Below are 14474 nucleotides of genomic sequence, written 5' to 3'. Positions count from 1 at the left end.
TTCAGTAACGTGGTGAAATGCACATCTTGATTCCTTTGATGTTGTAGAGGTTTTAACAAGAAAGTGGTCGTGTTGCCCTCAGAAATAAATTCCTGAGACCCATATGGAAAGAATACCAGTCATGAGACTTTATAAGCTATATATGTTGCATTACGAGGAGTCTGATGTTTTTCATTGCTTAATTTGCTTTGCGTCAGGTGAGGCGGTTGAAGATTTTTGGTGTCATTGTTTCTTGTGGGTCACAGAGAGTGATGCGTCCGTAGTATCCGCTGTGCTTTTGTTTTTTCAAAGAGATGTTCCAAGTGTTGTTCGGTCCCTTGTAGCATTTGACGCATTATGCATCTTCCAACATTTTTAACTCTAAAGTAAAAACTTCCAACATCTGTTTGTTTATAGTATATGGCGTAAGGAACAGCCCTCTTATTCTTGCATGAGGACACCTACAGTAGGAATGGGGAGGCAGTTTTCGACCCTCGTCCCTACTGTACAGTCAGCCAAATTAAAATTGGCAGAGTTTCATAATTTTTCGATCACCTGCCTGACGCACGATTCATGCCTGATTAATATATTTATCTGTTCGAAGATGGAATAAATCTTATGTAATGGCGTTAAAATCAGTCACTGTAATCTTTAGAACATCATTTTATAGTATTACGTAAAACTATTTTCCATATAACAAAATTGACGTGAACGAAACGAAGTGATAAAAAACGTCGAATCACGACCACTGCCATAATACAGTGATGCCACATTTCCACAGCACTGACTTCCGTGGTAGCCTAAATTTTAAAGTCATTTAACCCATAGCTTTCCTTCACAGTCTAAAGATCATTTCCTGTAACTTCCCTTAAGTTGATCACAATAATTTTTCACATTTACTAAAACAATTTTAAATAGATTTAAGCTGGAACCCTAAAGCTGCTGTCACTCTGATGTCTGCATTCGACGTGTCAATCAAGACATTTCTGGCTCGATCAACTTCTGCTGCTTCATGATTCGGCGCAAACAACCATTCTTTGATGGCTTTTTATTCAGTCATTTTTATATAAAAAGATATATAAATATGCAAATAGTCGAGAATATAGGACAATGAATCATAAAATATAATATATATGACCACAATAAACCCCTAAAAAGAGTATGAACATTTCTTTCCACACTTGGTGTGGCAGACCGTAAAATGAAGACCCCACTCCTGCATCAAAACTTCCACCGGAGGCCACTTTTGCACGTTTCGGCAACAATAGGAGACATCTCATCACTAGCAGTATCGCATAAACATAGCCCTTATATTATCATTTCAGTATAAAGTTGATGGTAGTTGAACGATTCCATTTGTTAAATTTTACAGAAAACAGTGGAAGCACAAAATGCTATCAAAGATAAAAAAAAAAAATATAACAGCGTGAAAAATAGGCCTAGAAGTGGAACTCCTCGAAGCCCCAGAAAAGAGCTAGACAATATGATTGTTGCAGCTGTCAAAGAACAGCCCCAGATGACAGCAGTTGCTGTGAAACAGCAGCTTGGACTGCAAATACGTGTGCAGACTGTGCAGAATAGGTTGCATGGGGCAGGAATGCATCACAGGATTCTGGCATGGAAATCGTTGCTATCGCAACAGCATAAAGAAGAAAGGATGGGACCTGTTTATTTCTATTATAAACTGATATGTAGTATATATACTTGAATGCATTACGTTATATATAAAAACTAATGGCAATTGACTATAAAGGAAAATAATACATAGTTGCAAGATGAAAAAACTTTTATTTGGTCTTTATTACTGTATATATACTGTATATCCTAGACCTAAAGCTGAGAAATGATCAATAACTATTATGTATTTGGCTGTTCACGCAGGAATTATCTGTTTAATGGGGATTATACTGCACATTTATTTTCATATAGTTGTCTTGATATATAATTTTTATTCATACCTATAGGCTATTAGGAAACATTATAGTTTTCATATAGATTATAATTCATAAGATAGGTCTATGTTATAACATACATAAAAATGGAAGAAAATATGTCTGTAAAGTTGTAGTTCTACTGTTCTCTCTCTCTTTTTTTTTGTGACTAACTACTCTCTATTGAATTGTTTGTCAGTTGAAATAATATTTTCTATCGACAAATATGCTGAAAATAACATAGCGCCTTCAAGGCGTAGTGGCAGAATATCAGCTGGGTTATAAGGATGGATGGCTGCTGCCAGTGGACCGGGAGGGCTAATTGCCATCGATGATCGTTTCTGAACACCAATCAGTGTATCGAAATTTTACGGGACATTTTAGTACCCTTATTTCGAAAACTATCATTGCCGTATCCCATGCCAGTATATATCGCCATAGACAATTCTGCGGTCCATAATACAGAGGTTGTAAAGCAATGGTTCCAGCAGAATCCAGACGTGGTTCGAATTGGCTGGCCTGCCAAGTCTGCAGAGCTGAACCCAATAGAAAACTTACGGGCCTACATGACCCAACAATGGGGTGTTAATTGTGCTTACACCAAAGAGAACCTCATAAAGCATGCAACAGATATTTGGGAAAACTTAGGGCCAAAGAGGGGAGCAGCAAACACTTACGAAGTCCTTGTTGCATCAATGCCAAATAGGATAAGATGCGTGTCAGATGCACGAGGATCCTAAACAAAGTTTTAATGAGTTATGCTATAGCCTTTTCATATAATGTGCACAATTTTATAATTTTATTCTCGTTAGTTTAACAGTGTTATTTTGTATCTGACTTCATTTCGGCCCATTTACTTCTCTAACATTTTCTTATTCATGTGAATCTATACATACAATACTTATAGGCCTATGTTAGGACTGAATTCCTGCTTCATTCATCTCTCTCTCACACACACATATGCATAATATATATATATATATATATATATATATATATATATATCACCAGCTAATGTGGATATGTTTATTTTCATTTGTTTGTTAGCTTTACTCCTTATTTGACTGCATTACAACTTCACGGATGTCTACGTTTTTCTTATGTGTGCGTATATATGTATATAATATAATATATATATATATATATATATATATATATATATATATATATATATATATATATATATATATTTATATATATATAATTTAGTTTTTATTGTAAATATCGGAAATATACTTAAATGAGAAAGTTACCTTTCATATTTCCTAACCTTTCAGCTACGTATAGTATGCTCACGGCAGTAGGTCTTAGGCATACGTGTGAAACTGATTCTAATTAATTTCCGTTTAGGCGATATGAATATCTACATCAAGATTAACCCAAGAATGCTTTTATGAAAGTAATTCTTTTACACCGTGTGGGGATGAAACAGGATGACATGCAAGGAATTAGATTGAAAAAAGACTAAGTTGTTTTCGTCTGATTTCTTATGTTGCTTTTTGACATGAGATAGCTAGGTCTGGGTAAATTATGTTAAGCAGTAATGAAAAGGATAAGAACAAAGGAGAACTTGGTCAATAAAAAGGAATAACGGGAATAATCAAATAAAGCAGATTAATATAGATATTGTCAATTTAAACATTCATTCACATGGCGCATCCGAGAGAGATACTGCTGAAAATAGACCTACTGTAGGTAATCAGGTGTCAGAATCAGAAGTCAAATTTAGGCCATCTAAATGTGCCATGCCAATTATTTTATTGATCAAAGGAGAAAATTAGTTGAATTACACTTTGCTATTAAAGAATATTGACAGGCTTCATCATTATTTATCGGCTGTAGGTGACGAACGACGACATGCCAGTACTGTATGATACGTTGGGTCATCGTCAAGACTCGAGCAGAAGCAAAGCCTAATTCCAATTGCTTCTCAGGCTGTCACGATCGAAAAGCAAATAATCTGGCACCTGCATATGGCAATATTTCCATAACGAACGATGAATAAAGAAACTGCGCCAATTTTTCTTTGGCCGACTGTACATAACACCTACAACAAAAATGCTCACGAAAAATAAGCCCAATATACTGAAGTCCGTTTTCTCTACTGATTGTGACAAATGAATCTTCATCAATATCCTGATGTGAATGGCAGGTTAGGAGTGCTCAGCTTTAGCTACATAGATAGATAGATAGATAGATAGATAGATAGATAGATATTTTTATTGACCACAATACAAAATAATATGAATTTTACAAAAGAGTATTTGGTCCAAATTACAAAATTAAATACAGTAGATTTTGTACAATCTCTTATACAAACTAAATGAATTTCAATTACACATATATTGTACTAAAACTAAAAACAAAACCAATTTAACTATACGCCATCAACAGGTTCCTGTAATTACATTTTACACATTATAATAATGTGTTACATTCAATACAAAGAAAGAAGCTCATGTACAATTTTACATACTACATCACAATCGGTTCTGGTTACTAGCAAGTCTAAAGCTGTGGTAACGTTATACGTCTGCCTGATATGTAACGAAAGTGGACAATTTTCAATGACATGAGTCTCTGTCTGGACTCCACCGCATGAACACAACCTCTCATCCATTGGCAGACGGCCCCTACCCCTTCTGTTCCACTGACCTGTCTCAACCGCCAATGAATGAGCACTTAACCGCATTCTTGTCCATGATGCACGTTCTATTTCATTAAGTCTTAATTGGTTTGTATAAATGTCATGAACGACTAAATCTGGGTTAACAGTTTTATAGAACACAATCCTATTGGAATTGGAGTTTCTGACCTTTAATTGCAGTTCACATTTTCCTTCCTCAATATCATCAGTATTATCAGAGATAAGGTTTCGTATATACCTCGAAACAGAGTCATTATAGTTCATCACTATTCGCATGGCATGAATCAAAGGGTCATCATCCATATTATTCCTTTCAAGCCACATCTTTTTAAAGAATTTCCTTTGCCTCGATTTTATTAATGCCCTCATCGGCGGAAGTCCCAGTTCTACCATACATACGTCATTATTAGTAGTTTTTCTGACCCCCAAAAGTTGTTTAATACACCATTTATATTGCTTTTCGATGGATTTAATATCACCATTTAGCCATGACTCACATGAATATAATATAGTTGACATAATAGCAGCATCAAAAATTTTCTTCTTAACTAAAAATGGCACATCATTGTTTCTACTTATAAATGAAATAACTTTCAGAGTATGACACATTTTACTTATTGCATGCTGCTTGATAGCTGTTGTGGGAGAACCATCATCCGTAAAAGGACTGCCCAGATCAGTGTACTGATTACAGTAACTAATCACATCAGAATGACATACTATGGGTTCTTTGTCTTCCCTAGTACCATTAATCACCATAAATTTAGTTTTACTGTCATTAATAATCATCCCATAGGAATTACAAAATTCATACAAAATCCTTATTTTATGTTCCATACCATCCTTTGTAGTGGATAGGAGGATAGTGTCATCCATCATGACCATAATATGCAACCAAGCAAGAAAACCATCTAAAGGGCAATTACGTTTTACCATTTGTATCATATCATTTACATATATATAAAACAAATAAAATACATGAGGTAGGTGAGCCTTGGCGCACACCAACAGTAGCAGCAAGGAGAGAGGTACCAATCACACTATTTGTGCAACGATATACAGCCACCAATGCTAAAAGCATGGTCATCCCACATCCCATTCGTTTTAGCGCAGAAAATAACCTATGTCTAGGCACACAATCATAAGCTCTTCTAAAATCAACAAAGGTTACAAAAAGCTTCAATTTCTTCCTCCTAGCTACGTCCATTAATAGCCTCAAAGTTACTATATGCTCTACACATCCCCTCCCCGCTTGACTTCCTGCTTGCTCCCTACACGGCTTAAACCACTGACTAAGACGAGCACATAAGACCATATCGTAAATCTTAGCTATACTGTTAATTACATTAACGCCTCTGTAATTACCCGGAGAAGCCCTACTTCCTCGTTTGAATATTGTATGCATCTTTGCTGCTATCCAGCTTAATGGGTAAGAACTAGACAAAAATAAATTATTAAGTAATGTAGCAATTAGCATGATCCACTCAAACGGTAACATTTTGAACAAACCTGGGGTAGACCGTCAGGTCCACTGGCTTTATTGGGCTTTAACCTAATACAGGTATAGTTACATCTGAATGAAAATCGTCTATATTAACACTGTCTACATTAGGAGGGTTAAATATTTGCTCAAAATATTCTTTGAATTGCTCATCACTCGGCTTAGAGTCTGAATTACTTGGGTCCTCTATAATTTGACCTTTCCAATCAATTGCACCCCAGACTCAAGCCTGATCATTCTCCTCCAACAATCCATCCCATCTACTCTGGCCATCATTTATTAAAATTCCTTCAGGATTCTCATGAGATACACTAGTGGAGGCACAATCATATACAGTATTGCTAAGGCGTAAGACTGACAAATCTATATCCTCTTCCCTATCTAGTCAGGAACACATCACCGTCTATCTTTTGAAACTGAATTGACCGTTTGGTTAGTCGATTGCACGTCGTTGATATGTCACTACCCTCCGCTCCATGCATGCCCAACTCTGATGCTCGTAACTTAATGGACTCAATAGAGACGGAAGGAAGGTTGCAACACAAATGAAATAGGAGCATGATCTGATGGTAATAAATCATTATCAGTTACATGAAAATCGGTGATAAACTTAAACAGCTTCTTTGATACGATACATGTGTTAATTTCAGAAATCCATTCTCTCCCTCTTCGAAAGGTCTTTCTGCTCTGGTGATAAGAATAAGGTGTTTTTAAATTATTAACAATAAGTAACTGTTCTTCTACACACAAACCAAATATAGCTAGGCCTAATCGTTCTGTGAGCTCTCTAATGGAAGTCCCTAACCTGGAATTCATATCACCCATTACAATACATCCATTACTACATTCACTAGTTTTTATCTTTTCTTGGATTTTACTTAATTGGCTATAACTGAAATACTCGGAATCGGCAGGAGGGATATAACATGCTTCAAGTAAAACACCTGGTATACATTTTAATCGGAACCATATCTGATCTGCGACTGATACATCAATATCAAATACTTGCTTGTTCAAATACTGTCTTATAAACACACAGGTTCCACCTCTAATACTGTTTGATCGGTCATAACTTACGTATGAAACATAACCCGGAAATGAAAGTGGCAAATTCGTTTTTATTTCATTTAAACAGATAACATCATAAGAATTCAATAATAATTCAACATCTCTTTTTTTCTATTTTAGTTTTTACAGAGTTTATATTCCAAGACATGATTCTTATATTACCAAGAAGAATTCTGTGGCCGATAAAATCGAATTCACGGATGAATTAAATGCGTACGGAGGTTATTAAATTAATCAGTTAATATATATTTTATTAATTTCCCGCTCGAACGCACGCTCTGAGAAAGATATACGCACAAAACTTTAATAAAACAAGAATTTAAAAGTCGAGTCTGGCAATTCTCAACCTCTAACTTGGAATCTTGATCACGCGATGAGCGCCGCCCCCAATTGGTTGGGTGCCCCGCCCGGCCAATAACTTCTTCAGTTTCGATGATAGTAATCCTTTATAACAGACTATAATAAACTCAAGAGGGTTCCAAGGGAAACCAGCCTGCTGAGAAAGACAATTTACAGGGAAAGGCGATAAATAAATAAACATATATGATGGAATAGAACATTAGACCGATACACCTGAATTTCAGAAGTTAGCAGAGAGCGGGAATGAATTTGTTCTAACTTAAACATTCGGAGGACCGAAGATTCCACAACCGCACTATGCAAACTATTCCACGTATTAGTTGTAGCTAAAATAAAACTCCCACGTAACAGAGTAGAATGAAACTAGATGCTAGATGCTAGAAAACATTGTTTGCAGCAGCCTGCTTAGTGTTGCCAGCAAAAATAGTTAGGTCAAGTGTAGTAAGAGTGCAGAGGATGTTATTACATTTTATTACGCAAGTAACGTGGCGACCTCACTTTACGTCTTTGCCACAAATCAACATTAACAGTTGGCAAGTAAACTTGACTGATGACAGAACTCTACCCAAGAATAGCAGCGATCGGCAACTACGTCATCACTTTGCGCTTAGCTACACACAGCTACACAAGGCCGGACTGGGACGAACAAATCAGTACGACTTATGTTGTAATGACCACAGCGGGGAAGTATCCTAACATTAAGTTGAAAGAAACTGATGTTCCTGGCGCTGCTTTTGTGTTTAGCAGTGTGCTAGATCATTCAGTATGTCAGCTTAAAGCCTTAAACGTTGGTTGGAGTGCCGTGGTTTGCCAGTGGTGGGAAACAAAGCTGTGCTTGTAATAAGGTGAGAACAAAAACGTGTTACGAAGTATTGGATGAAATAACCAGAGAGGCTCCAAGCGTTTACCCAACTAAGTACGTTTGAGTCTTTGTGGAAATAACGTCATACTGACCTTAGTATTATATATATATATATATATATATATAATATATATATATATATATATATATATATATATATATATATATATATATATATATATCATCATTTTTATTTCTATCTCTTCTAATATGAAAATACAAAGTACTTATGTAACCTTTCACTTGGTTCAGGTGTGAGGACTGTATAGCCTCAGAATGTCAAGAGGACATCATTATTACCATTGACGGAGGTAAATTAATGGTACCAAAAGAAAGTAGAGAAGATTTTTCAAGAAGAACTTGACAAACAATCCAGTCACCAGTGCCTCTCCAATTCCATGTAATCCACCAGTACTGCCAGGCAGTCACTGGCTGGAAGCTATTCCCTTCTGTGGGGCACACAGACGTCTACAGTTCCATGTAATCCACCAGTACTGCCAGGCAGTCACTGGCTGGAAGCTATTCCCTTCTGTGGGGCACACAGACGTCTACAGTTCCATGTAATCCACCAGTACTGCCAGGCAGTCACTGGCTGGAAGCTATTCCCTTCTGTGGGGCACACAGACGTCTACAGTTCCATGTAATCCACCAGTACTGCCAGGCAGTCACTGGCTGGAAGCTATTCCCTTCTGTGGGGCACACAGACGTCTACAGTTCCATGTAATCCACCAGTACTGCCAGGCAGTCACTGGCGGGAAGCTATTCCCTTCTGTGGGGCACACAGACGTCTACAGTTCCATGTAATCCACCAGTACTGCCAGGCAGTCACTGGCTGGAAGCTATTCCCTTCTGTGGGGCACACAGACGTCTACAGTTCCATGTAATCCACCAGTACTGCCAGGCAGTCACTGGCTGGAAGCTATTCCCTTCTGTGGGGCACACAGACGTCTACAGTTCCATGTAATCCACCAGTACTGCCAGGCAGTCACTGGCTGGAAGCTATTCCCTTCTGTGGGGCACACAGACGTCTACAGTTCCATGTAATCCACCAGTACTGCCAGGCAGTCACTGGCTGGAAGCTATTCCCTTCTGTGGGGCACACAGACGTCTCCAGTTCCATGTAATCCACCAGTACTGCCAGGCAGTCACTGGCTGGAAGCTATTCCCTTCTGTGGGGCACACAGACGTCTACAGTTCCATGTAATCCACCAGTACTGCCAGGCAGTCACTGGCTGGAAGCTATTCCCTTCTGTGGGGCACACAGACGTCTCCAGTTCCATGTAATCCACCAGTACTGCCAGGCAGTCACTGGCTGGAAGCTATTCCCTTCTGTGGGGCACACAGACGTCTACAGTTCCATGTAATCCACCAGTACTGCCAGGCAGTCACTGGCTGGAAGCTATTCCCTTCTGTGGGGCACACAGACGTCTACAGTTCCATGTAATCCACCAGTACTGCCAGGCAGTCACTGGCTGGAAGCTATTCCTTCTGTGGGGCACACAGACGTCTCCAGTTCCATGTAATCCACCAGTACTGCCAGGCAGTCACTGGCTGGAAGCTATTCCCTTCTGTGGGGCACACAGACGTCTCCAGTTCCATGTAATCCACCAGTACTGCCAGGCAGTCACTGGCTGGAAGCTATTCCCTTCTGTTCCATGGGGCAGTCACTGGCAGACGTCTACGTCTCCAGTTCCATGTAATCCACCAGTACTGCCAGGCAGTCACTGGCTGGAAGCTATTCCCTTCTGTGGGGCACACAGACGTCTCCAGTTCCATGTAATCCACCAGTACTGCCAGGCAGTCACTGGCTGGAAGCTATTCCCTTCTGTGGGGCACACAGACGTCTCCAGTTCCATGTAATCCACCAGTACTGCCAGGCAGTCACTGGCTGGAAGCTATTCCCTTCTGTGGGGCACACAGACGTCTACAGTTCCATGTAATCCACCAGTACTGCCAGGCAGTCACTGGCTGGAAGCTATTCCCTTCTTTGGGGCACACAGACGTCTCCAGTTCCATGTAATCCACCAGTACTGCCAGGCAGTCACTGGCTGGGCTATTCCCTTCTGTGGGGCACACACTGGCTGGACGTCTACAGTTCCATGTAATCCACCAGTACTGCCAGGCAGTCACTGGCTGGAAGCTATTCCCTTCTGTGGGGCACACAGACGTCTCCAGTTCCATGTAATCCACCAGTACTGCCAGGCAGTCACTGGCTGGAAGCTATTCCCTCTGTGGGGCACACAGACGTCTCCAGTTCCATGTAATCCACCAGTACTGCCAGGCAGTCACTGGCTGGAAGCTATTCCCTTCTGTGGGGCACACAGACGTCTACAGTTCCATGTAATCCACCAGTACTGCCAGGCAGTCACTGGCTGGAAGCTATTCCCTTCTGTGGGGCACACAGACGTCTACAGTTCCATGTAATCCACCAGTACTGCCAGGCAGTCACTGGCTGGAAGCTATTCCCTTCTGTGGGGCACACAGACGTCTCCAGTTCCATGTAATCCACCAGTACTGCCAGGCAGTCACTGGCTGGAAGCTATTCCCTTCTGTGGGGCACACAGACGTCTCCAGTTCCATGTAATCCACCAGTACTGCCAGGCAGTCACTGGCTGGAAGCTATTCCCTTCTGTGGGGCACACAGACGTCTCCAGTTCCATGTAATCCACCAGTACTGCCAGGCAGTCACTGGCTGGAAGCTATTCCCTAATCTGCCAGGGGGCAGCACAGACGTCTACAGTTCCATGTAATCCACCAGTACTGCCAGGCAGTCACTGGCTGGAAGCTATTCCCTTCTGTGGGGCACACAGACGTCTCCAGTTCCATGTAATCCACCAGTACTGCCAGGCAGTCACTGGCTGGAAGCTATTCCCTTCTGTGGGGCACACAGACGTCTCCAGTTCCATGTAATCCACCAGTACTGCCAGGCAGTCACTGGCTGGCAGCTATTCCCTTCTGTGGGGCACACAGACGTCTCCAGTTCCATGTAATCCACCAGTACTGCCAGGCAGTCACTGGCTGGAAGCTATTCCCGTCTGTGGGGCACACAGACGTCTACAGTTCCATGTAATCCACCAGTACTGCCAGGCAGTCACTGGCTGGAAGCTATTCCCTTCTGTGGGGCAGGCACAGACGTCTACAGTTCCATGTAATCCACCAGTACTGCCAGGCAGTCACTGGCTGGAAGCTATTCCCTTCTGTGGGGCACACAGACGTCTCCAGTTCCATGTAATCCACCAGTACTGCCAGGCAGTCACTGGCTGGAAGCTATTCCCTTCTGTGGGGGCACAGACGTCAGTCCAGTTCCATGTAATCCACCAGTACTGCCAGGCAGTTCCAGTCACTGGCTGGGAAGCTATTCCCTTCTGTGGGGGCACAGACGTCTACAGTTCCATGTAATCCACCAGTACTGCCAGGCAGTCACTGGCTGGAAGCTATTCCCTTCTGTGGGGCACACAGACGTCTACAGTTCCATGTAATCCACCAGTACTGCCAGGCAGTCACTGGCTGGAAGCTATTCCCGTCTGTGGGGCACACAGACGTCTACAGTTCCATGTAATCCACCAGTACTGCCAGGCAGTCACTGACTGGAAGCTATTCCCTTCTGTGGGGCACACAGACGTCTACAGTTCCATGTAATCCACCAGTACTGCCAGGCAGTCACTGGCTGGAAGCTATTCCCTTCTGTGGGGCACACAGACGTCTACAGTTCCATGTAATCCACCAGTACTGCCAGGCAGTCACTGGCTGGAAGGCAGTATTCCTTCTGTGGGGCACACAGACGTCTCCAGTTCCATGTAATCCACCAGTACTGCCAGGCAGTCACTGGCTGGAAGCTATTCCCTTCTGTGGGGCACACAGACGTCTACAGTTCCATGTAATCCACCAGTACTGCCAGGCAGTCACTGGCTGGAAGCTATTCCCTTCTGTGGGGCACACAGACGTCTCCAGTTCCATGTAATCCACCAGTACTGCCAGGCAGTCACTGGCTGGAAGCTATTCCCTGCTGTGGGACACACAACTACGTTTGTACGTCCGACCTGCTTGATGTAAACACGAGCATGCGCACTGGCGCGGTCTATTTTTAGTAACGGGCCAGTTGTCGATCACTGCTATTTAAGATTAGGGTCAGCACCCGAAGACCGCACTGGAGGACAATACTCCAACCGTGGGTGAAGAAAACGGTCAAAAAACTTAGATATTATACAGTATCTTCATCACGAAACATTCGAAAAGATTTCCACAAGATACCAACTTTTTTGAGAAACAGAGGAAGCAATATTTCATATTTTCTTCTTGAAAGTCAGTGTCTTGTTAAAAGCTCACAAAAATGTTAAATTTCACTGACATTTAAAGCAATACCAGTTAAATGCAAGTCATGATGCAAAGGCCAATTTTTATCATTGTTTTAGTTTCAGAAGGGTTAAGCTTTCAGGTTCCAAAGCCTAGGCTACTCAGTTCATGAATACGTGCTATAGTTCTCTATTCAGGGATCCTGCAATCACAGACCTAAGGTGCGTAGGAGGAACAGCAGCAAGAAGAATAGCATCATCGATGTATGAACTCAATTTGTTCTCCAGGCCTTGCTACATGTCACTATTATTATAGATAATAAACAGCAAAGGTTCAAGAACTACCTTGAGGAACACCTGAAATGATATTATTAGAGCTACTATAATGGCCACTATCACAGACCCTTTGGTCCTATTAAAATTTCATTTGAAACGAAGAAAAGACCCACCGATGCCCAATAATCTCAATTTGTAGGAAAGCGCTTCGTGATTCACACGGTCAGAGGCTGCGCTCAGATCTACTGTAGACCGAGCATGCGCGCCTCCGCGCTTTTATCAAGACAGTAGAAATTGACAAGAGTGCATCACTAGTACAAAGGCCTTTACGAAACCCAAACTGCAATGTTAATAGCAGGCTATTATCTTCAGAAAACCTGCAAAGAAACTTAGAGAGGAGATTCTTAAAAACCTTAGGCGAAACATGGGTAAGTAACGTTAGAATATTATTAGAAGTAATAATTTTTTACTCTGTGGAGGCGGCGCATAGCATTATTCTGTATGCAACAATTTTATCGAATAAATTTCATTGAAATTGGCGCAAAACATGTTTATTGATTGATAGACCCAAACAAATCAACTAATTTAAGCAACTGTACATCATGAAAAAATGTTTTATAACTCAAATCAATAAGATAAAATAAAACATAATGATTAATAAAATGAGACATAGAATGAATAAAAATAAATAAAATCAATTAAATCTGATAATTATAAAAAAATCATTAAATAAAACCAAATCAATGCGCCTGAATAATTAAATCGAATTACTGAATAAAATAAGTTCAGTTAATAAATAGATGAAATGGAATCATTGAAAGAAATAAAAGAAATAACTCACTTGGACTGAATGACAAGAAATAATAAATAAAATAACTGAAATTTCATAAAGTTAATTTCATTAATAGGATATAAATAAATATAGTCAGATAAATAAGTAAACAAATGAAATCAATAACCAAGTAAAATTAGTTAGATAATGAATGAAATAAATAAACTAAATTGGAAAATAAGAAAAAATAAATAAATTACATTGAATGAGCGCAGAAGTAAATCAAATAAATGAGTAGAAAAAATGAAAAAATAAATAAACGAATTAAGAGTATTGAATACATAAAAAAATGAGGAAATAATTAAAATAATATAAATAAAATAAATAAGGTATAATATATAGATAAAGTTGAAAAAATAGATATGTGAAAAAATAAACAGTAAAAGGAATAAAATGAAATATTATGGCTGCATCAGCAGAAGCTGAATTCATAAATAAGTTCCCTATTTTAGTTTTCTGTGAAAGGAAACTATTGTGACGGCTTTGTCTGTCCGTCCGCACTTTTTCTCTCCGCCCTCAGATCTTAAAGGCTACTGAGGCTAGAGGGCTGCAAATTGGTATGTTGATCATCCACCCTCCAGTCATCAAACATATCAAATTGCAGCCCTCTATTCTCAGTAGTTGTTATTTTATTTAAGGTTAAAGTTAGCCATAATCGTCCTTCCGGCAAAGATTCACGATATGCCACCACCGGCCCATGTGGTTAAAGTTTCATGGGTCGCGGCT

Source organism: Macrobrachium rosenbergii, chromosome 8 (assembly GCF_040412425.1).
Source record: "Macrobrachium rosenbergii isolate ZJJX-2024 chromosome 8, ASM4041242v1, whole genome shotgun sequence".
Lineage (NCBI taxonomy): Eukaryota > Metazoa > Arthropoda > Malacostraca > Decapoda > Palaemonidae > Macrobrachium > Macrobrachium rosenbergii.
Note: the sequence above shows the minus strand (reverse complement) of the source record.